The following is a 26,349-nucleotide window of genomic DNA, read 5'->3' as shown; positions in this document are numbered from 1 at the left end:
GGGGCATAGTAGGCTCACTCATATCATGGGGATACTTATTGTGTACCCATAAAATTTGTTGTAAATAACATGACACTTAAAAGGCAGCAAGTGTACTTGAGGAATTTATATTGGTAGACTGTTCTCAGGCATGCTTCTTTTTAATTTAATTTATTTATTTGCAACTGGTCCACCTTGGGCTCTTCAACCACAATGACAAGTCTGGATATGAGATACATATGGATGATTCAGTGTATCCAATAAACAGTCATGTTTTCATAAGGTGGAAAGAAATCAAATTAGCGAGAGGAACACCACACAGACATAGGGAGAACATGAAATGCTCCACTAAGCCTACAGAGAGAAGCTAGGTTTGAACTCCAAACCTTGCAAATGTGAGACAAATGTGTTGCTACTAAGGTACAATGATGATCAGTTTTTTGGTTATGATCAAACAAGCTCGAATAGTGAAACATGAAAGAAGATATCTTGATGCCATGAAAGGCCTTCTGCATCTACCTGCTTCTGTTTATTTCCCTACCCTTTAGATATGCTGCATAACCTACATTGCAGATTTATTTTCTTTCTGTTTTAATTTAAAGCCCCATAAGTCTTTCTTTTGGTTTGCTGCATGCATTATTGCATTCCATTGCTGTTTTTGATTTTATTACTTTTTCATTCGGGCTGTTTTAGTCATCCATTACTTCCTTTTCTGAATCCATCAATACTTCATTGTAAAGTTGATTTATTCCAACAACAAACAAAATAATTGTATCTGATCCTATCCCTCTATGATTACATGACAGAGGCAATTAATCATTTCACTTTTACAGCACTGTGTCTCCAAACCATTTTTTTTTAATTTCTTTAGTGCATGGCATAATAGCATAAATAAATAAGTCCCATATTTGTAATGCAGTTTGCAAAGAAGATTCTCTATTTACCTACCAAGTGGTGCTAAACAAGTCACTTAACCAGACGGTAGTCCCAGACCTTCACTGGTTATGAGACTCAACCTGCTGGGCAAAACATATAAAATAAAAATCAAATGTTTCGACAGACATTACATGTTTCTGTGCTGTGTTGCATATCATTTGTGGAGATACAGACTTGTGAACAGTTCTCAAAACCATTTAGAAAATTGATCAAAGTAACTACAATACAACATTGCTGATACTTTAAACACAGCATAACTAATGATATGCTTAGCAATGCTACTCATCTTCAGCTTATATCTATACGTGTACGGTTCTGATATACAATGCTGATTACCGTTTAACTTGTCTTTCATTGATCTGACTTAGGAAATGCCATAGTAATAGAAAAATCTCATGTAAACCAAGTAGCAAAGTTTGAACTATCAAAAATGACATTTTATATAAAAAAATAACTAAATTGTCTGTTAGTGTGAATATAGTTTGCCATAATAAAAGTGAAAAGTAAATGTTGATGCCAATACTGAAAGCAAGTAGTCTGAAAGAAAGAAACACAAGGGAGCAATGGGGCAGTAAAAGATCTTCAGCAGAACTTGAATTTAAGCACTAGTATAAAAAATCAGGACTCCACAAATCTAACTCAAAATAGGCAAGTTAACCCATGTTCACAGAAGGAACCCCCAAATTTTACAGAACACATTTGACGCACTGATGTTAACAAGCACACTTAATTAGCCCATGTCAGACCTGGAACAAGCCCAGTAATAATTGTTCTACAGCTGATGCTGACACCGCTGTAAACAATATTGATACCACACACCGATCTCTGTTTAACAGAACCATTTGCCCTACACAGAACAGTTCTGAAAAGCTAATACAAAATCTACAGAGCAAAGTCAGGTTTCAGTGAGCTTCAGGGAGGTGTGACCTCTCAATCAGTGCACAGCCATTGTGAAGAGCTTCGATACAAAAGTCCGCTACTCAACCCAATCGTACTGTCTGGTCGATTGGGCCCCACCATCACTAACCTGCTATTGTGAAACAGCTGATTTTTGCTTCACAGTGGACTATGCCTGCCACACCAAATAAATGCATAGGGCACCCATTATAGTACATCCGGTCCCCTCCCTACCCTATGCCAGTACAGTCAAAGCACAAAGAGCCTCCTCCCTTGTGAATCACTGCTCACAGTGATGCAGGGATGTTTTTCATGCCTTGGTAAGACATCTTCAGCCAAAGAGAAAAAAGGACAGGACCAATCACCGGCTTCAGAAACCAAAATACATGCAATACAGATGCTGATGACCTAAAACCCCTTTAGATTTCTCTGTTATTTCCACTCACTTTTCCACAGGAAAGTTCACAGCTGAAAACTACAGACTCCAATTCTGGCTTGCTGTCAGTTGTGTTGCTACAAGCCCTTTTTTACACCTTCTTTCTGCAATGCCTGGTCCAGAATCTAGCAATGACAGAAGAAATGCAGGGGGTGGAGTTGTTAGGCAAGTGGCAGCTTGGATTCCAAGAATCCAGTTGGCTGCCACCACTTGTTTCCTGGAAATCAAACCAAATCAGCCTGCTGTGATCATAAGCAAATACAAAGTTCATAGCAAGCAGATTTTCTCATAAATTTTAAATATAAACATGAGGTTAATCCACAATGAAAATTAAGTTGAGAAGGTACCTGACAAAGTTCAGGTACTTTTTCAACTTAATTTGTAACAGTGGAACTAAAAATTGACTACAAAGTTAGCAGCACTTCTGGAAGGGACTTGGGTGGAACAGCATACCTTTTCATGCATCTCAGAGAGTGCTTGGGTGTAAGCACAAAGGCACCCTGAGAAGGTACTCGGGGTTAATGAGTTAAATTAACCACAGTGAAAAACTTCTCTAAAGCAAATTTCACACTCCTCAAAACCAAGGTGGAATCCTTCAAAGCCCCCGGGCCAGTGGAAAATACGGCCCAGACCGCAGAATCCTTTATAAATGCATTCTATGAACACCTTCAGGAATGCATGGATCATGCGATCCCAAATAAAACCAAGACCCAATCCTCCAAAGGCAGACGTCCTGTCTGGTGGACCCCAGCCATAAACAAACTATACAATAGGAGGAGGAAGCTACTAAATGATAGAGCAAAATTCCAAAAAGGGAAGGCATCTCTGATCAGTATTAGCAAAAAACTACGGGCACTCATAAAATCATCTAAGGTCAGCTTCGAGAGAAAAATTGCACAGGACACTAAGGATAATCACAAGGCTTTCTTTAGTTATGTTAGGAACCTGGGTGGTAATTCCCAGATATGCTCAGAATTAGTCCAAAATGACAAAAAATACACCGAACCCACAGACATTGCCAACATCCTAGCTGACAGGTTCAGCGCAAACTTCTCCCCCCCACCAAAAGGGCAAATATCTATCCCAGCAGAGTGCTGCCCCTGACATCTCAGATGCTCAGGTAAGAGCCGCCCTCTCCAAAGCAAAAACACAGCATCAATGGGACCAGACGGTGTCCCGAGCTGCGTCCTACATGAACTCCAAGAAGAGCTAAACCCAAACATAAAACTACTGTTCAATCTCAGCCTTACTACAGGATATGTACCCAAAGAGTGGTGTACAGCAACTGTGGTCCCTCTCCACAAAGGTGGTGCCTCAACGGATCCTGGAAACTATCGCCCCATAAGCCTGACTAGCTTGGTCTGCAAAGCTATGGAAAGGATCATCATGGACCTCATAAATAAAGATATTGCGGACCTACAGACACTGGATCCTACCCAGTTCGGCTTTGTTAAGGGCAGATCCTGCCTCTTAAACCTGGTTGATTTCTTTGAAACAGTCACCAAGGCCATTGACGAGGGGAAGGTGGTCCACACAGCCTACCTGGACCTCGCAAAAGCCTTCAATACAATACCCCACTCGGGCATTATAGATAAGCTCACCAGCTTAAATATAAACCCTATGTCACTAGATGGGTTGCAAACTGGCTCAAGGACAGAACCCACATGGTTAGAATTGCTGGAGCCATGCCAGACTCCAAACCAGTTACAAGTGGCATCCCACAATGCTCAGTCCTGGGACCTCTCTTGTTCGGTATATATTTCTTGGAGGTACAGGCCAACACGGAAGGACTGTGGCTGACCAAGTTCGCAGATGACTGCAAACTGGGCACCATAATCAACTCTCCAGCCGACACAAGCATCCTCCAAAAGGGCCTCATAGAAACAGACAACTGGTGCCAGAGCCATGGCCTCAAGCTAAATGCCAAAAAGTGTATAGTCATCCCCTTTGGCAAAAACAAAGTGCCCACAAATTACCACATAGGTGGTAATCCATTAAGTACAGAAGAAGTAATTAGGGACCTGGGGACCCAAGTTGATAGCAATCTCTCATTTGACAACCACGTGGCCAAAGTGGTTAGAAAAACATTTTATATAGCCCACCTAATCATGAAGGGATTCACATTTAGATCAGGGGAGGTCATCGTGCCTCTTTACTCATCCCTCATCAGGCCCATAATTGAGTACAATGCCTCTTTTGGGATGTACCTTACCAGACACCTGCAGCAACTGGAAAGACCCCAAAAGTACCTCACCAAGAGGATCAAAGGGTTCAAACAGATGCCATATGCTGCCCGGTTAAAGAAACTCCAGCTCTACTCAGTGGCATACCGCCTGTTCAGAGGCGATCTGTGCCTGACGTATAAAGCCATGTCCAACCTGGAATTAATGGACATGCTGCACCTCAGAAAATCCAAATCCCATCGAGCTACACGCTCAAGAGACTTGAACCTCACCACCGAAATAAATAGGACATGCTGGAGGGACAGATTCATAACCCAGAGGCTCCCTTCACTCTGGAATAAAATCCCAGTCCAGGTTAGGCAGAGTCCCTCATTGACTCTCTTCAAGAGGAATCTTGATGAGTGGATGGGAGATCATAGGTTTACCCCGGGTATCACTTATGTGTCACTGTTAGACAGAGGCACAGTATACTAACCTCAAAAAAGGGCATAGCAAAATTAATTTAAAATGGGTGGTGAAAGCCAAACACATTCTGGCTAGGCTTATAAATGCCCTAGGGCAGATAGCCTAGTATGAACCTATAAACCTATGAACCTAAATGTTTTCTGAAGAACAGGACTGAAGATTTTAAAATGAACCGTCTATGTTATGTTATTAGATGTGTGCCTTTAATTGGCAGTATTCCTTTTGCTAGTGCACTTTAAGTAACTGTTTTATAAGTTAATTATTTTGATTTGATATATATAAGGGGATGCTGCTGTGTGCATTTTACTTCATTCTGAAGAAGTCTTTTGAGACAAAAATGATATTAAACTGTGTTTTTCGTTACTGCTGGTGGTTTCCTTCATTGTTCGGTCAGACTGGTGGATTGGTTTTTATTAGTTTTTGCTGCTGCTTCATCCTTGGGATTGTTGTTTTTCCTAAATCTTCATAATTTCTAAGAATCCTTACATGGTGAAGAAAATCAGATATTTCTTTCCCTGCCAACAGCAAGAATATGCAATTTAGTTAATTTAAAGTTAACCAAGTATTCCATCATTTTGCTCCATACATCTTATTCCTCCCTGCCACTGACATTCAGCTGATACCAGCTCCTCTCCTCATTCAATGGGTATACAGGATCTGCTTTAGCATCCCCTGGGCCCAGCCTGACCTATGTCTGGGCCCGATGAGATCAAGGACACTGGTGTAGCATTATACTGCATTATACTGCTACCAGGGATTGTGCCCTAACTCTAGCCACCCTGTAACAGCCTTGCTAGCTCAACAATCACTTCCTTTAGGAGGTGCATGCATTTGCATCGTGGAGCATGTCAGGCTTGTAATGCTGCTTTATTGCTATATTGCAGTAAGTCCAGGCTGCTTCCATCCCCCATGATGAGTAATCCAACATTTGCCACTCACTCAAATTTCCTCTCTGCAGCTTCCCCCCAGCACCCATGCCACTAATCGAACATGAGTTATCTGGGGAGCAGTAAGGGATTTATCTCGTTGTGCCCTATGGTTGATCATGTTCTATATAGTTTTACTCTTTGATTTTAAATTGTTTTTTTTTTTGCTTTTAATATATCCATTGATTTTCATTTCAAGTCAACAAGTTTGTCTTCGGCTTTATGATAAATTCATAAATTCATACACCTAAAATCTCATTTGATGATTACAAAGACATGCGTCTGGAGCATTTCTCCCCGGGCCTTCGCTGAGAATTGGCTTCATTCCAAGTCAAACTTTCCCGGTTAACAAATGTTAATTAAATAAATAAATAAATGACCTAAAGAGAGCAGCAGTGGAGGGTTTCTTCTCATCTCATTTCATATTTTCTTAACTGTTGCCCTTATCCCTGTGTAAGAAAGCTCTGAATCTACCATCACTAACTTGGACTACCTCAAAGTTGGTGCCCCACCACCACTGCCATTTTGCTTTTAAACAAACCTTTAGGGAACAAGTAAAATGTCCTATGCAGACCACCTCAAGGCCATATCCCTGTATTCTATCTCCTACAGGCTGTTGAGAGGAGATGTATGCCTGGCAAACAGGGCATTGTCAGACCCCACTCTTATGGACCTCCTTCATTTCCACAAACTAAACCGCACCAGAATTACCTGTTCTAAAGACTTAAACCTTGCCTGTGATATAAATAAGACTTACTGGAGAGATAAATATTTATCTCAGACACTACCCTGTCTATGGAACAGGCTCCCCATCCATCTGAAGCAGAGTTACTCCCTAACCCAATTCAAGTGCAACTTGGACAGTTGGATGGGAAACCGGAAATTAATCCCTGGTTTGGCACCTATGTCTCTAATGGACACAGGTAACCTGCAAATGGTTCATCTTCCAGGCCCATGCTTACACTTATCAAGGGTGTCAGAACTTGTTAGAGATTTGGGATGCATGGCTAGGCTTAAAAAGGCCCTTGTGGTCATTAGCCTAGTAAACACCTATGAACCTATGACCTATGAACCTATGAATCTTTCTATTCTTAGTCTACTAATAGCCACAGCATAGGCAAATTACTTCTAGTTTATTTCTGAACAAATATCTCACTTCTCATAGCCTGTCACTGACTGACTGAACCTCTCAGGTAATCATCCATCATGCAATTTCTTGTAACAGCATCAGACAGATGTCACCATCAGTGTTCTAATACGTATTGGGACACAAGGTTTCCATTGTCATTTCAACCCATCAGTTGGAAGAAGAGACTCAGAAACAACATGCTAAAAGACAAAAAGCAGCAGTGAGTACACTCAATGAAAATGCCTGCGCTGCCAGAAGAGACATAAAAATGTAAACAACAAGTGCAGGTTATGTGAGCAACAGTAGATCGAGAGAATGGAAGGGTAGCCACAAGGCACCACAAAGCAAAACAAAAGTAAACACTCTGCTGAAATACAGGTTCCTTAGTGTGATGCATGAGTTGGCAGGCTAATGAACAAATCACAGATGGAACAGTGAAATACATAGCTCATGTATTTTCATGTTACAAAATGCTGATGGGACCCAAGGTCCATGGGCTCATTTAGTCTGGATTATACTTTGGCAGGCAATGCTTCTTGCCCTTATTAAACTGCAGATGTCTAAAAAGGGACAACAAATTCAAAGTATGTTACATTTTCTTAACAAGTAAAATAACATTATACTGAACAAACACCTAGATGAAATTTAAAATAAGGTCTAAATAAAATGGACTACATTGTTTCAGTCCTGTTTTACTTTATTTATTTAAACTCAGAAATCATTAAGCAATGAAATAATGCACATTAAATATATACATAAAACAAAAAGTATGAGATTACAAACTAATAATTTTGTTGCATATTAAAATAAATATACACAACCAAATATGCAGGTGCTAATTAAGGAAATGTTTTCAATGGCTTTTCAAAACCAACTTGCAAAAGTAAGCAGAAGCATAACTTGATTTGTTTTTATTTTCTAACATGATGGCCCTAAATATAAAAGAAACTTTAGATTTTTCTTTAGAAACCATGGAACTAAACCAAAGTGGGTTTATGTTGGTGCTAAAAAAAGATTATTAGAAACAGATTTATGAGAAATAACATTAGAATCAGATTAAGGTAAGCTTTATAAGCAAGAAGATAGGTTGCATATTACAATTAGAATAAAATGCACATTATTGTAATTCATGACAGCTTCACATTTGCTTATATGGAAAACTACTCATATTTTCTTATAGATTCATAGTTATTCCAAGGTTATTGAGTCTTATGACCATTTATGCCTTGTCTGGGCCACACCTCCTTTCTCCCAGAGGGACATGCCATTCAATCCTAGATTAAATTTGTGGGCACCCATCCAGTCATCTAGGTTTCATTTAAAGGAAGATAGTCAGTCACATTGTTTAACATGCAGGAGAACTTTTTTACAAAGGTTTGAGAGCTGCTGGGTTATAAACCTATCCATCCACCATATTTTATTTTTCTGAAGATGAAGATTTAGGAACCAAGTCCAAGTACTGATGGAAAAATTGGACCTGTGGAGAAACAGAAATTCTGAAAAGTAAATGTTAAAAAGGAGAAGTCCCAGCATTGAGCCCTAAGGGATACCACAGATTACTTTTATACTTTCGGATGAGGCACCTGTGCCTTGAACTGCTGGAGTTTTGCCTTTTATCTAGTTTGCTATCTCTCTTACCACATGTCGATTTTAAGAAATTTGCTGATATATGATGCCAGTATGGGGAATGGACACTGCCTTTGACACCATGTCAAGATATGCTGTGCACATCACATGGCCACCGTCTACAGCTTCCATAACCATTTTGAAGAAATTTACCAGACTCAATGTACAGGATCTACCTTTCATACTACCTTTCACAAAGGCTGTTGGGGTCAATACAAATAAGATTCATGCTATCATAGTTTTTGAGAGCAGTTTTAATGCTTCTCATGGCTTTGCAGATGAGGTTTATGAGGCTGAGAAGAGTGTAATTTATTGGGTCTGTTGTAAGGCCACCTTTATGGAGTGACATCACCACTGCAGTGCACCACCCCTCAGGAACAAAACCAGTAGATTTGCATAGGCTAACAGTTTAAGGAGTAGGTTTACAAGGACATATTTATTTATTTATTTATTTTATTTATTTATCATTTGTTGACCGGGAAAGTCCGACTAGGTTCCACAGAGCCTGTTTTCAGCGGAGGCCCGGGGAGAAATGCTCCAGATGCATGTCTTTGGAATTTTGTATTTGTATTACCTATTACTGTATTTAACAGTATAAATTAAACAACTGGGTATATTGCCAGATCCCATGGGGAAAGTATTTCAGCCATAGTTAGCACTTTCAGTAAATGATCTTTAGAGATAACTGGGGGAATCAGATATTTTATGGCTTTGGATACAAGTCTCATGGGTGAAGTTTGCACTAAATTTGTTTGTCAGGATATTGGCAATGCCTATTGGTTGTGAATAGGGGGTGTCATTATATATAAGTTCAGAGCAATGCAGGGTGATGTTTCTTACTTTTCTAACAGAGCTAAAGAATGATTTTTATTTTGATTTCATAAGTCACTCCAGCCTGTGTTCATGGGCTCCTTTAGTAGATCTGACAGCATTGTTTTCATTTTTTTCTAATGCTTTTGATTTTATAATTAAGAAGAGGGGTTTTGGATCTACTGGATAATTTAAGATCCAGCGGGCTAGTGAGTTTTTTGTAATGTTGATATAAATAAAATTGAAAGTAACAGCTGACAGACATGGCAGCAGCCATCTCAATTTCCACTTAAGATGCCAGTCCACTGGCAGTTACTACCCTTAATCAGTTAAATCAGTTACACCACTAGATTCAAATGTGCCCTGGGAGTACTGTCTAGTTCACAGATTTACAAGACATAGAAGTGAAAGAAGAGAAAGGGAATGAAAGGCTGGGCTACAGAGTTAAAATTGCTAGGATCACATAGCCTTAACCTTCTGAGTGGAAAACTCCAGGAATAAAACACGGTTCTGTAACCAGCGGGCTGGCACTAGCCTGCTGGATCTGTCAGAAACTAAATATACCACATAAAATTTGATAGCAAATCAATTGTATCTGTAGGCAGAAGAAAATCTTATTTCCTTTAATGGAAACTGTCAGAACTCATCAGATTTGTAAAAAATCCAGTACTTGTTGTATTTAGAACAAATTTAGACAATCAATATAATTGTTTTTGTAGTGATTTATCAGAACGTCAGATCAAGCAATTCTTTACCATCAACTTTATATGTAACTCATTAATTTTTTTACCTTTTCAGCCTCCTTCAAAGAGATTTGTAGAAGGCAAGAAACTGTTGTAAGACAAAAGCAAATGGATATTAGTGAGAGCAAATGGTTCTCACTTTTTCCACAGAGCCCTGTTGAATTTCAGGAGACCCTAACTCTAAAAAAAGTAAGTGCAAATGACAGCAGCATTGCAATTACACCTAAAAAGCATTTTGTGCATGGGGACAAACTTCTGGAACCCCTGATGGGGTAGGGGGTTGGCACCTCCCACACCACTGACACACACACATTTTATATATATATATATATATATATATATATATATATATATATATATATATATATATATATATATATGTATATATACACATATAAAATATCTCCTGTTACCAGATTTTGAATAAGTCAGGGATGCACATGCAGATACCAGAAAGATGAAGATGAACTGTCAAGTATCTATGGTAAAGCCAGATTCTCAACATTCAGGAGTTATAGGAAAATGTGTATGTTCTAAGCAGTGAAAGTGATATACTTGGTCTAAGCAATTACCTATTAATGGAGAATTTTAAACAATGCCTTATAGAACCATGCACTGAAAAATTTGTATGTGCATGAGTGAAGGCATGCACAGGTGTACAAATGTCTGTCCAATGGTGTGTGTGTGTGTGTGTGTGTGTGTGTGTGTGTGTGTGTGTGTGTGTGTGTGTGTGTGTCTGTTAAGGTAAATGTGTGCCTGTACAAACACAGATGTAATGTGATATTGCTCATTGAGCCAAGACAGGTTTTACAATGCAGCCTGCCTGAGCTTTAGGGCTGCATGTGCCTTCATCATGAGCTAAAATACATGAAATTTATAAGTGGCTTGCATGGCACTCATGGTAATACCTAAAATAGTTGTCTGTGTCCAACATTTGTGTTAGAAAATTCTAAAACAATCAACAAAATGATATTAGGTAGAGAGTATAGCATGACATTGTACTATTTTTGTGATGAAGGGAAAACAGGTCCCCAAAAATAGTGAATACTCTGCCTTGAATATACAAAACTGCAATCAAAAGATAGCAGGATGGAATTTGTCTGCAATAACTGTTTTATGAAGGCAATCCACATCCCTGAGTGTTCATCCTGATCACAGCTGGGGTAATTAGTACAATGAGAAAAGGCAAAATAATTGTAATTTTACACAGGCAGTAAAGTATTTTCATTTTTCTTTCTCCAGTGAAATCAAAAAACAAGTGAAATTTTCAAAACACAGTATTTGAAATGGACTGATTTGAACAGGTTTACTTCCACATTGATCCCCACATCCTGTATTATCATGAAAATTTGGACCAGGAAACATAACTGCATTCTCTTATCATTTAAAGCACACTATTATTTTTATACTTTTAATCATGTTTTTGATGCGTCATGAACATTTTGTAATTATATATTTTGATAATTTTTTTTGTGCTGGCTGAGCTTTGAAAAATACTTAACTCTTCAATCTCGGTTAGTACCTTCATTTTAGTTAGGACCATGACAGATCATATTTAACACATTAACTGGTCCAGACAAAAATATTTCCTTGTTCCTAGAAATGCGACACTGCAGCTGTTTTCATAAGATTGCCTTAATTTTCACTTTCAGAACTTGTATATTTATTTACCCTTTCATTCTGGAATGGCTTTTAGTATGCAGACCATGTGCCTTGCGTGTTAACTGAAATATACTTATCATGCAGTAGGAATGCTGTTCAGTGCTGCATTAAATCAGGGATAACTGAAGCACATCAGTAAAAAGGATCATGTCAAGAAATGTCTGTCAGCCTGGAGACTAGCTAAAACTGTTTTTTATTTGCTAAAGCCTGAGGCTTCATATTACTTAGTTTTTTGAGTATCACAAGCCAGTGTGGCTAAGCACAGTCACACCTGTAAGGTATAAGGCAAAGTGGGAGACTGCACAGTTTTTATAACTGAAATTTTTAAACAATAAAGGTTTTTACATCATTGTATGTAGGGGTATCCTTATGCAGACACCATGATAGTTTTATTAAAATATTGAAAGGGGGTGATCGAAAAGACTGAAAAAGGGGAGTCAAATAAATAGGGGAACACAGAAGAAAAACAACAAGATGGTTTGTGCTGGAGAAGGTGGGAGAGGAGGAGTACCATTTTTCTGTCAGGGGATAGACCCCCCCCCAATTTTTAAGTGCTTCTGTGGGTGCACAATAGATAAGAGGGTGATGGACAAAAGATAAGGAAAGAAGCACCGAGGAAGAGGTGGTGCAGGAGTCCACAGTCCACAGAACCTCAGACACTTCCACTTCCAGATGGTGATTCAGTGGAGGGCCTTGATGTTTAGGCATAGAGCCTGTGGTGGTGAGGTGGTCAGCACCAACTGGGCAGCATGTCTTCAATACACTTGAAGAGATGCTTCAACTGGCTGAATTCATCTGTCTGCTACCTGCACCAGGACATCCTCTACCAAGTTCTGAAGTCCTCTTTTTGTGAAGGGCTTACAGGCTGCCACATGTTGGGGCGCCTGAAGGATCATTATCGCTGCCCTGATCCAGCAAGAATGGCCCTGGACTGGCAGTGCTGAAAAAGATATGTGTAACTGCAAGTATTGTCTGTAGTGCTATTATGATAATGCAAAGGAAGTGAAAAACATATGTATACGCATACATGCATCTGTTCAAATTATATGGTTATGTGTAAAGCTATAAAGAGAAGACATAAGGCAATTCTTCTTTAGATGTATTTCAAATTGTTTTTTTTTCTATTTATGGAGGACAATGCAGTCACTGTAGTATTTGCTCAATTCTTCTTTTTTTGGTTTACATGTGGATGATGATATGAATTTTCATAGTATGACAATCTTCCCTTTAATGCAAGTTAAAAAGAAATGCATGCAATGTGGATGGAATGTTGTATTCAAAATACTATGGTGTGAATGTAACACTTTGTTCAGTTAGATGTTATTCAGATGCAGACACATGTAACAATTTATGGAAGTTTGCTTTTCCTTTGCTGTAGAAATGTGTATGATTTGATAGGTAATAAAGAGCTAGTAATTTCTGAGTAAAGAATGTCCTGGTCATTCACTTGGCACAGCAACCCCCAGCCCCATCCACCAACCTCTACTTTGACTAGGGGTGGTGCCTGAATGAGACTTCAGCCATTTTGTATGTGCACTTAAATTACTTTTAAACAAACAACTGTGTTAAATAATGGTATAGTAATATTTCTGTGCACTACACAAACAATATTTTAGTTAACAAAACTGGTTGCATATAATCTAAATAGTAATTCAGTTTATGCAATGATAAATTAAATTATTATGTGTAACTGCATTTTTTCCTTCAGTCTGTAAAAATATATGAATACTTTTTGTAATCCTATACGTGTAGGTCTTTGATTTACATATCTATATATGCAGATTATTAAGTATAAATGTGTTAAATTTGCATTTATTCAGAACATTGTGTAACACACAGCCACCACACTATTTAAACAGATGCATGTATGTGTATACATTTATTTATTTATTAATTTATTTATTGGAAATTGTTAACTGGGAAAGTCCACTGGATCAGAAACCCATTTTCAGTGGAGGCCTGGGGGCTCCAGTTACACTACAAAGTTTTTACAACAAGATAGTATTTACAGTAATAAAGCAGTGTATAAAAATGTTTATACAGTTTCCTACAGATTATTAGTACACAGAGTAGAAATTTGTATACAATCTGCTTAGATGTTAGTAGTACACATGCAGTATTTTTAATGGCATTCATTATATGGAGGGAAAAAAGACAGTAGATATATTCATAATAAATGGTTTATTTATGTACTTCAGTACATGGGAAGATTAGGATTAAGCCTAATAATGAATTATAGAGGCAAGACAGTGATTGACATACCTTGACTGATGTAGAAAAGTCAATGAAGTTCAGAGGATATAAAAATGACTTGAAGTTGAAAAGGGTCATACTAGTCAGCAAAATCTTAGAATTTATTTACACTGGTCTGTAGTTCCAGGGACAAGGATAGATTTGACCATTAAGAAAGTGGCTTTTTAGGGAGAATTTGAAGGTTTTTATGGAATCAAGTTGTGTTATAGAGGGGGGTAGGACATTCCCTAATTTTGCTATGGAGTTGGAGTACAAGCTTTGTCCAGCTCTCTTGTAGGGTTTTGGATATGCTTAGAAGCTGTTTATTAGTAGACCAAAGATTCCGGGAGGGGATGTGGGATGTAGAATAGAATGAAGTGAAGGACAGTTTTCTGAGCTGTATACTAGTATATGGGCAAGAGTTTGTTGGGTGTAATGAAGATAGTGGAGGAATTCAAACCATTTCAATTCCTTAATGGCCTGGCATTGGTGTGTATGGGTTGGTATGCCAGATACATATTTTGTAATTTTATAATAACATGATTGTAGTTTGTTATTTTTGAGATGTGTGAAAGTTGGTAAAGATGGAGGAACCATAGAGGATGGAAGGAAGTAGGAGGGTATTTGCCAGTTTTATTTTTGTGGGTTTATCCATATAGTGTTTATGTCTGTATACTTTGCCTAGTTTAAAATGCATTTTTTATTGTATTAAGAATATGTTGTTTGAAGGATAGTTTGTCATTTATAGTAATGCCTAGTGGTTTTGCTGTCTTCACTATTTCAATTTCAGTCTTGTTTTGGGAGTAAATTTTAAAATCCCGTGGAGGTGGTTTAGATGAAAATAGTAGTAGCTTAGATTTTTGGGGATTTAGTAGTAGTTGTGCTTCATTTAGATAAGTTTCTGTGGTTGAGAAGGCATTTTGTGTTACTTTTAGGAGATCTTGGAAGTTGCTAGAGGAGGATATGATAGTAGAATTGTCATCATGTTGGATGAGTCAACTTTATAGGGAGACTGTGTGGAGATTATTTATAAACACGTTAAAAAGCAAAGGTCCATGAATGGACCCCTGGGTGACTCCTGTCTTATTAACCAGATAACCAGATTGATTGTTTTGCCATCTGAGAGATTGTTGTCTGTTGTTCAGGTAGTTGGCAACCCAGATAAGAGTAGCTTCTGAGCATCCTAAGTTGTTAAGAGTAGTTTAGTATGTGGTACTGTGTCAAAAGCTTTGGCTAGGTCTAATAAGACTACTGCTGTCAATAAACCAGTGTCCAGAGTTTTGTTCACAGTATCAATGAAAGAAAGTAAGGCTGTAGTAGTACTGTGTGCAGGGCGAAAACCATGGTGGACAGCTGTAAGGAGATTATTTTCAGAGAGGTGTTTTAGTAGTTGAGTGGGTATACACTTTTCCAATATTCTAGATAGTGGTGAGAGAATGTAAATGGGTTGATAGTTAAATCATTAGTATTTTCCACCTTTGTACAATGGGGTTATGATGGATTTCTTCAAAATTTGAGGGACAGTGGATTCTGAGAAGAATTGATTAAATTAGTATACTGATAGGATAGGCTATTGCATTGGTGCTAAGTTTCAAGCATTCAGATGGGAGTTTATCTGCAGATAGAGAGCATGGTCTTGGTTTAGTTAGCAATTTAAATACTAGACAGGTGGGCACTGGTTTTAGGGAGAATATTGGAGTTACTGGGGCATTGTAAGTGGCTTCCTTGTGGAGTGAGAGATGTAAGCTGGGATTCTCATGAGCTGTGTTTAAGGTGCTTATTTTATTGTTGGTGTGTTTATTTCTTACTGGTGGGGGTTCTTTGACAAGTTTAAGAATACTGTTGATAAAGTGGGAGTTGAAAATGTGGGCAATTTGTTGTGGGTCTTTATCAGGGGATGGTGATGGGTTTTGTGTGGCCCCTGGATTAAGGAGAGAAGAGACCGATTTCCAGAATTTTTGGGGTTATTTCTTTGACTAGATAATTGTTGTGAAAAACTTTTTTGTCATTTTTAACTAATTTCTTGGCTTTGTTATGAAGTTGTTTGAAGTTAATTTCATTTGCTTGTTTTTTTTTTTTTTTTTGTTTGTTTTAATGCCATTCTTTCCAGGCACAATGTCTGGAAATAAGTATTTATTTTGTTGGTTTTGTAAGCCAAGGATCATGAGTAAGTTTTGTTCTTTTGTACCGAATGGGGGCTAAAGTATTTAGGGTATCAAGGAAGACCTTATTAAAATAGTTTACAGAATCTTCTAGGGGTAATGTTTTTATTGGGGTCCAATTATGAGCTTTGAGGGAGCTACTGAAAGTTATTTGGTTAAAGTTGGTTAAGTTTCTAGATGTTCTATATGAGTGGGGTTTGGGTACCTGAGTATGGGTTCTATGTGTAAAAGCTGGTAAATGTTCACTTAGGATATCAGGGAGGGTACCAGTATTGAATATTTGTGTAGATCTGAGACTAGGATCCAATCCAAGGTGGATTCTGGTTGCTAGTTTAGCATTTGTGTGAGGCATGTGACAAGCTGTGTATACCAGTGAAGGTTAATACAATTAGCTGGGGAGTTTAAGATTAAATTTTGCCAATTAATGTTAGCAGCCAAACAGAATGATGGTTTCATGGGATATGTTATGGGTTGTCCAAGATAGAAAATCTCCAAGAATAGGGATGTTTTGGCCTGGGGGAATATATGGTGCTGCTATGCATAAGTGTTTATCATCATTTATTTGTAATGATGTTAATACAATTTCCATGTTGCCAAAGGCTGAGGCAGGTTTACAAAAGGATGTAATGGTAAAGGAATTATTGTAGATTAAAGCTACACCCTCCCCCTTTCTCTTGGAGTCTATCTTTATGTAGGATATTGTAACCAGTTGGAACTACTTCAGTGTCTGACATATGTGGCTTTAGCCAAGTTTCTGTAACAGAACCAGGCATGACATTCTGTAATTTTGTTACAAATGCTCCATGTGTTGATTGTTATTATAAATAGGTTTCAAGTGCTAGTATGTGTCTTAGAGGAGGGAGCAGAGGTATGGCTGATACTGGGAGAGATGGAAGGGCTGGGATTTGGATGTATGTTGCCATGTTGAGATAGTAACAAGAGATGATTTCGAAGGTGTGAGAAGTAGGTTTTAGAAGAGGACCTAGCTAAAGTATAGGGAACTATTTTGAGTTTGTTGTAGATGGGCAGGACTCTGAATTTGGTAGTGTATACATTCCTACAATTGAATAAAGATGATGAGATATTAAAGAAGCTAACTGTATTGGGTTGTGATGCTAAAGTTAGGGTAAGAATTCTTGAAGATACTGAGAATTTCATGCTCTGGAGGGAGGTGGCTTTGGATAATATGAGAAGAGGAGTGCTGAGAGAGAAAATGAAGATAATTGGCTTTATGGTGATGGGCATTTTGTAGAGTAACTTATATAGGATATAAGGTAGAGGTGAAATTTGTGGTATCAACATGTTTGAAGAAATTGTCTGGTGTTTATAATATTATTGACACTTAGTAGATGATACTTGGGTGTAGTTGTGGAGCTGCTGATTGGGTGATGGCATATAGGGGAGTAGTCTAAGGGACTATAAATGTAATGAAAGAGGCGGTGGGTGGGAATGAGGGTAGGGTAAGTGAGCAGAGTAAGCCTGAGCATAGCAAAGGTGAATGGCATGCCGGCCTTAGGCATGGGCCAACTAGACGGTCACCTAGGGTGCCGCTCTAGTAGGGGTGCTTTTACAGTATTTATTTTTTGTAAGTAGACCAGGGTGGGGGCACTGGGTGGTGTGCTGGGGGGCACAATGGAACCCTTTTGCCTAGGGCACCAGTTGACCTAAGGCCACTCCTGGTGAATGGAGCAGGTCTACAACCAGCTGAAGTGGTTTGCAAAAAAAAAAAGAAAACAATCAATGGATGCAAATCAATGTAGGGAAGTGGATTTATATGAGGTTAAAGATTGTGAAATTAAAAAAAAGAGAGAGGGGGGAGGTCTAGGAAAAAAAGAAAAGGTCGCAGCAGTGCAGAGATCCACTGAATACAACAAAGGGAAAATAAAGGGTTATAGGTGAGTAGGAAGAGAAATCTCAGCGAGTGTGGAAGGGACAGGAGAGGTATTGGCAGCTTACCGGGTGGATGAAAGGATAGGTAAGGTGTTAGATTATCCAGAAATATGGTGGAGCTTGAGGGTCAGTTAGCATGGGGTGTAGATCAAATAGAAAGAGGAACATCTAGGTGAGAAATATTCATGAGTTCTGGTGGTGTGCGGTGAACTGTTTAGGAAATACACACTTTAGAGTTAGTAAAGTAACATATGTTAAAATGCTGAGGCAGGTTGGCAGCATTGTAATCTTGAGGCTCAATAAGTTTCTTGGGAGCAAGAGCAGTTAAGCAGTAGTTCAGCTGGGTGTAGAGAGATTTCAGCACTATGCAGTGGTGAGAACACTTACCAGGGCAATTTACAAGGTGCTTGTACCTAGGAAAAAAGGGGGCGAAGGGAGAGATTAGGTGGAGGAAAAATGGATTAACAGGACGATTTCAGTGGCTTAGATAGGATTGAACAGGGGGGTGGAGGGAAGAGAAGTTATAAGAGAAGGTAGTAAAGTAAGATGAGCTACTGTTAAGGAAGAAACAGTTAGCTATATCCCTATAACCAAAGCAGACACCCAAACAACCACCACCTCAGAACACAACACCTGCAACACATAGACCTCACAGTCAGAGTGTCAAACAGTCACAGCCCTTAAGGCCAAACACAATGCCAGACACACTAGTCATTGGTGACTCCATAGTCAGACACACTGACATCCCGCTCACCAGACTGAGTAAGGAGAAGGTCACAGTAAGCTGCCTGTCGGGCGCTAGAATCCGCCACATAACGCAAGCACTCAGGTCTCTCAACAGCAGGTACAAATATGACTCAGTCATTGTCCACGCTGGTGTAAACGACCTGAGATGTACCTCCTTGGACTACATGAAAAGAGACATTGAGGAGCTCTCTGATTATGTAGCCCAGGCAGGTATGACCCTGACCTTGAGCAGTATCCTACCTTCACCAAGAATGATGCCACAATACAGAGATAAGATGATCAGCTTTAACAATTGGCTTAAACTCTGGTGTCATTCAAAGGGGATCCAATGTCTGTCTGCCTGGGATGACATGCTGGAAAGCCACGCTGCTTCGCAAGGGACGGCTTGCACCTGTCACCCCTGGGATTGCGGATATTGGCAAAGGCTCTTGCCACCCCCATAGTGCCTTTTTTAGGCAAGGCTCAAATTCTAAACCTACCACCTAGAACACAAAAAAGGAAAAAAACTAAGGGTAATGCTGCTCAATGCCAGAAGTCTAAATCTCAAAATGCGAGGCCCTTCTCAGTATGGAGAACATCGATGTCTGTGCAGTGACAGAAACCTGGTTCAAGGCTCCTGAGAGCACCCCAGCACTATCAGGTTTTACCTCTTATCATGCGTGTCGGCCCCAAAATCCGGACAATACCAAGAAAGGAGGGGGTATCCATATTCATCAAAGACACCCACACCTCAAGACTGGTGGCATGCATCGGAGACCATCCAGGTGCAATTAACCATAGGCAGGACTGCTCTGCAAATTGTAGCATGTTACAGGCCACCCTCACAAACTCAGGAACCTCACATGGCCTTCCTGAAAACACTAGAGGGATAAATGTATCACCAAACACCATCATACTAGGTGACTTCAATTACCCTAATATAGACTGGGAACACTACTCAAGCCCAAACACCCTAGCCCAAAGTTCCTGGAATTCATAAACTCAAATGCCATGGAACAACTAGTCACCATCCCACAAGAGGAGAAAACATACTTGATCTCATCATCACGAACATGGGAGCACAATGTTCAACACCGGAAGTATACCCCTCACTGGTGAGATCAGATCACAAACTAATCTCGCTGGAGGTCCTCATCCCACCCCACCTGAAATAAAAAGACCACAGTAAAGAACTACTTCACACTTCTAAAGACTAGTGTGGTCTCCTTTAAGGCCCCGAGCCGACGGAAAACAGTACTCAAGCCGCTGAATCACTTACAAATGCCTTCTACCAGCACCTGCAGGACTGCATGGATAAGGCAATCCCAAGCAAAACAAAGACTCTTTGTACCAAAGGCAAGCGTCCACTCTGGTGGACCCCAGCCATAAACAAACTCTACAACAAAAGGAGGAAGCTACTACAAGATAGAGCAAAATCCTTAAAAGGTAAGACACCCTTGATCACTATAAGTAAAAACTAAGAGCTCTCATAAAATCATCCAAAGCAAATTTTGAGAGAAAAATAGCTAAAGACTCAAAAGACAATCATAAGGCCTTCTTTAGCTATGTTAGAAACCTGGGAGGAAACTCCCAGATATGCTCAGAACTAGTTCAAAATGATGTGAAGATTACTGATCCTACAGACATTGCCAACATACTGGCTGACAGGTTCAGTGCAAACTTCTCCCCTCCCCAAAAGGAGAGATATCTATACCAAGCGATTGCAGCCCCCAAACATCTCCAACGCCCAAGTGAGAACTGCTCTCTCCAAAGCAAAACACAGCATCCATGGGACCTGATGGTGTCCCCGGCTGTGTGCTCCACGAACTCAACGAGGAATTAAACCCACAGCTAGGACAGCTGTTTAATCATAGTCTTACCTCTGGATACATACCCAGGAGTGGCGCACTGCAACTGTGGTCCCACTTCACAAAGGCGGTGCCTCCACCGACCCTGGAAATTACCGCCCATTAGCTTGACAAGCCTTATCTGCAAAGCCATGGAGAGGATCATAATGGACCTCATAAATAAAGACATAGGGAATTTGCAGACTTTGGATCCATCCCAGTTTGGCTTTGTCAAAGGCAGATCATGCCTTCTAAACTTGGTTGACTTTTGAAACAGTCAGCAAAGCCATTGATGAGGGAAAGGCAGTCCATACAGCCTACCTCGATCTGGCGAAGGCCTTTGATACAATACCCCACTCGGGTATCATTGAAAAACTCATCAGCTTAAATGTTAACCCATACATCACAAGATGGGTTGCAAACTGGCTGAGTGACAGAACCCACAGGGTCAGAGTTGCTGGCGCCATGTCAGACTCAAAGCCTGTCACAAGTGGTGTACCACAGGGCTCAGTCCTGGGCCCACTCTTGTTTGGCATCTACTTTTCCAAGTACAAGCAAACACAGGAGGGTTATGGCTGACAAAGTTTGCAGATGACTGCAAACTGGGCGCCATAGTAGAAAACACATCTGACACAGATATCCTTCAGAAGGGTCTCACAGAAACGGATAACTGGTGCCAGAGCCATGGCCTAAAGTTAAATGCCAAAAATGCATAGTCATACCCTTCGGGAAAAACAAGGTTACCCTAGCTACCAAATAGGTGGCAATCCACTGAGTACAGAAGAAGTTATCAGGGACCTGGGGACCCAGGTTGATAGTAGTCTGTCATTCGACACCCATGTAGCTAAAGTAGTTAGGAAGACCTTCTACATTGCCCACCTTATCATGAAGGGATTCTCATCTAGATCAAGGGAGGTCATAGTCTCCCTTTACTCATCACTCATCAGACCAATGATTGAGTACAATGCCCCATTCGGAATGTATCTGACCCGACACTTGCAGCAGCTGGAGAGGCCACAAAAGTTCCTCACCAAAAGGATAAAGGGTCTCAAACATCTGTCCTATGCTGCCCGACTGAAAGAACTCCAGCTCTATTCAGTGCTCAGAGGTGACCTTTGCCTAACATACAAGGCCATGTCAAACCCAGATTTGATGAATATGCTTCACCTCAAAAATCTAGATCCGTCAGAGCCACAAGGGCGGAGACTTAAACCTCGACACGGCTATTAATAGGACGTGCTGGAGGGATAGATTCATCACCCAAAGACTCCTATGCTGTGGAATAAAATCCCGGTATATGTGAGGCAGAGCACCTCGCTGGCCTTGTTCAAGAGAAATCTTGACCAATGGATGGGAGATCGCAGATATACCCCAGGGATTACCTCAGTGTCACTGCTCAACAGAGGCACAGCAAAATAATGGGTATAGTTCCCCATACTAAAGGGGTGGCGTAAGCCACAAAACTATGGGCTAGGCTTGTAAATGCCCTCGGGCAGATAGCCTAGTATGAACCTATGAACCTATGAACCTATTGTGAATGGATTGCATGTTTTAATAGTATTCAGTAGTTATCTAGCTTTTCAGCACGCTTTTCAGTTAAAATCAGTCAATCAAGTTTACTTATTTATTTGACATTTGTTAACCAGGTTGGTCTGTCAGAGCAGAAGCCCATTTTCAGTGGAGACCGGAGGAGAAAAGCTCCAGAATTACACCAAAGAAAGTACAATATAAAACAACAGTATCAATATATACCAAAGATCAAAATAGTTCAAAATATAAGTAGTTCAAGTTTCAAAATCAATTATACAGTCAATTAACAATGAGAATAAAAAAAAAGTGAGATGTAAAAGTACAATAAAGAGGGTAACAAATTTACAACACATTTCTGTTTAACAAAGCAGGAAGAGTTTTAAAGAGTGTAGCTTGAAAGAAAGACAAAAGAGGGGAGAAGAGGTGATTCATGGGGAGGAATGATCTTTGCTTGAGACACTAAGCTAGTGAGGAAGGCTAGCCAAGTGGGTAGTTAGGAGGGAGACAACACTGTACTTATGTTGGGTCATTACAATGGCAGGACCAGGATGAATGGAAGCTGTCTTTTAAAGTGGATTTAAAGGAGTTGGGGTTTGTAATAGTCCTGACTTTTAGTGGTAACTTATTCCAGGCTTATGCTACAGAATGACTATAGAGTAGCTTACCAATATTAGTATTTCATTTACCGACTTGTACCTGGTGCTGTAATGAGCTGTGAAGTGCACAGATTGGGATATATGGCTGGACAAGAGTGGAGAGGGAAGGACAGGATGATGGTGTGTGTAAGAGTGGATGAGCTAGGATCAATTGAGGGAGAAGTTGGTGTTGGAATTCAAGCCAATGCAGGTTTTTGGGGCTATACAGTGATGAGTGGAACAATGCAAGTTAGCAGCAAACCTTGCAACTTTGTTGCATGTATGTTCTATTTTAGTCATGAAATTAGATTGGAGGGATGTGAGTAAGGGGGTATCTTAGAGTAGAGTTGGTAGTAGTAGGGCTTGTACTAGGGAGAGTCTGGAGGCATTGATGAGGAATTTTTTGTGTCTATATAAGAGGCCTAATTTTGTTGTTTTTTTATGCATTGATGAATGTGTAGATCAAACCTTAGGTGGTCATCCATTATGACACCTAGGAGTTTAGTGTGAGATTTGGTAGAGATGATTGTATCATTTAGGGAAGAGACTGAGAAAGTGTCTTTGTGATGCTGCATGTTTTTTGGAAGGAATAGAAGAAGTTTTGTTTTCTTGTGGTTTAGTGCAAGTTAGTTGGACTTGAGCCAGTTTTCAACAGAGTGAAGAGACTCTTGGGTAAGGGTGTGAAGGTGAGGGATATCTTCAGAGCAGGAGATGATTGTGGAATCATCAGCATATTGAATAACAGTTGAGAGTGGGCAAACAGAGTGAAGGTCATTTCTGAAGATGTTAAATAGAAGGGGTCGAAGGATGGAGCCTTGGGTATCCCGGTGTGAACAGGTAGAAAGGAGGAGAGGTTAGATTGCTATTTCACAGCATGGAATCTGTTAGTAAGGTAGTTAGAGAACCAAGAGACAGCAGAGTTAGAGAGGTTGAGAGATCCTAGCTTAGATAGGAGTAAACTATGAGATACAGTGTTGAAGGCTTTGGATAAATTGAGAAATAAGCAGGAGACAAGCATGTTATTATCAGGAGATTGGCTATTGTGTTAGTAAAGGATGTCAGAGCAGTAGTAGTGCTGTGTTTAGAGTGAAAGCCATGCTGTGTGGAGGTTAGAAGGTTTTCCTTAACAAGGTAATCAAGGAGTTGTCAGTGAATGCACCACTTTTCTAGGATTTTTCATAGCGGAGATAGTATAGCAATGGTTATAAAATTGGAAGGGTCTGTTTCACTTCCACCTTTATGTAGAGGTATGATATAGAACTTTTTCCAGATGTCAGGGACTATATTTTCCTTGCAGGATCTGTTAATTAAAATGGAGATAGGGAGCGCAGTAGAATTTGCAGCACTTTTTAGGAACCGGGGAGGTAGGTTATCTGCTGATGAAGATCGTTTTTTATGTTGGGAGAGAAATTACTTGATATACGTCGTGGGGGCAGGTCTAAGAGTAAAATTGGATGAATGGATAGTGGTAGTGGGGTGAGCATGTTTTGTGATATTGTTTTTTATAAGGTTACAGATAGAATTAATGAAGAAGGAATTTAAGACTGTAGCAGTTTCAGAAGCGGAACTATTAGGGCAGGGGTTTGGGGGTGATGAGACCTGGGATGTTGCAACTTATTTACAAGTTTGCCAGAATTTTTGGGGATTGGAGTGTGGGCTGTTGAGTTTATTGTTGAAATAGTTTTGTTTATCTAAGATGATATTTCTTTTGGTTAGGTTACGTAACTCCCTGCATTTTTGGAGATCAGTGGGAGATTTGTATTTATTCCATTTTTTCCAAACACTATCACACTGATTCATGAGGGTTTTGGTGGCTTGTGTTATCCAGGGGGCAGGAAGAGTTTTGACTCTTATTTTCCTTATGGGAGCTAGGGAGTTTAGTGTGTCAAGGAACATTTTATTAAAGGCAAGTACTGCATAATTTAGAGGGAGATTGTAGGGGAAGAACCAGTTATAAAAGATAGGAGGTTGCTGAAAATTTCAGCACTGAAGCCTGAGAGTTTGCGGCAGTCTCTGTGTTGTTGTGGTTTGTGAAGCTGGAGAGAATATCTGACAATAGAGGTAGGATGGTGGTCACTAAGGGTATTGGGTAGTGTAGATGGGTTATGATAGAGGTTAGGCTTGGAGGTGAGTATCCAATCGAAGGTGGAGGTAGAGTTAGTGTGTTTATTTACACAAGCTGGATTGGAGATTAGCTGGGTGAAACCAAAGAGGTTAATGGCAGAGTGAGGGACTTGGTATTGAGTGTCATCCAGTCAATGTTTATGTCACCCGGAATAATAGTGAGGGAGATCCAGGAGAGGAAGTGCTCAAGGATAGGAATGTTATTATCGGTTGGGGAGTGTAGATAGAGACAATGGAAATTTTTTTGTAGGTATTTAAGTGACAGTTGGTGATGAGAATTTTGGAGGGAGAAACTCAGAAGTTGAGACGGAGAGAGGCTGAAGGGAGAGCTGATTGGAAAACAGTATGGGGACACCTGCACCTTTCTTTTTTGTCCGATCTTGTCGGATGATGTTGTAACCTGGTGGTAGGATTTCATTGTTGGAAATCTGAGGTTTAAGCCAAGTTTCAGAGAGACATAGAATATCGGGGGAGTATTGAGATATCCAAGCATGGAGAGGGGAGATTTTGTTCATGATGCTTTGGATGTTCATGGATACTATAGATATGTTTTTGGTGTGAGCAAGTGTGGTAATTTGAGAACAATTTACAGAGGTGGTGAGTTGGGTGGGTACAGGGGAAGCTGGGAGAGATGTGCAGTAAATACATCCAGGATTAGGATGAACATCACCTGATAAAATTAGTTTTAAAAGGAGTAGCCTGAGGGAAGAAATATAGTTAATTCTGGGATAGTAGACTCATTTGATGTTTAGTGTGAGAGTAGACAGAGGGAATAGCTTGACTTTAAATAAGTTGGAGTTAAAGTGTGGAAAAAGAGATGCAGCTATTGGAAAAGAGTAGAATGTGAGAGGAGAGGTGAGGGGGTAGGAAAGAGTAAGTGTGTGGAATGTTGGTGGGAGAGAACATTGGTAGGAGGTAGCAGCAGTTGCTGTGCTTTCCTCACACTGTCGGAGTTTCAATATTTGTTTGAAGATATTTGCTTGCTACAATAGCTTAACAGTGGTTGAAGGATCTACCGATGTGCTGCTGAGGACTAATAGCACAGTTGCTGTGCTTTCCTCACACTGTCAGAGGGTTTTTCAATATTTGTTTGAAGATATTGACTTGCAACTTGCAAAAAAAATAATAGGATAACAAATGCTCGCACATCACCACTAAAGTGGCTGTGAATCACTAGTAGTAAGGAGGTACAAATATGTCACATTCACAAATGTTTTTCTATAACATACAGTCAATTAAATGCAATATGTCACATTCATCAAGTGTTTTTCTATTACAACCAGACAATTAAATGTAATACGTCACTAGTAAGAACTCTTAATGTTTGGAAATTATATAAGGGAAAAAAATTTCTTCCTTATGATAAGTTAGGCACTTTAGTGCTAAAAGAACAACTTAAAGCAGAGGCAGG

The sequence above is a fragment of the Protopterus annectens genome, chromosome 3.part0, assembly GCF_019279795.1.
Source record: "Protopterus annectens isolate FY-2018-M chromosome 3.part0, PAN1.0, whole genome shotgun sequence".
Lineage (NCBI taxonomy): Eukaryota > Metazoa > Chordata > Ceratodontiformes > Protopteridae > Protopterus > Protopterus annectens.
This window is presented reverse-complemented; position numbering follows the sequence as displayed.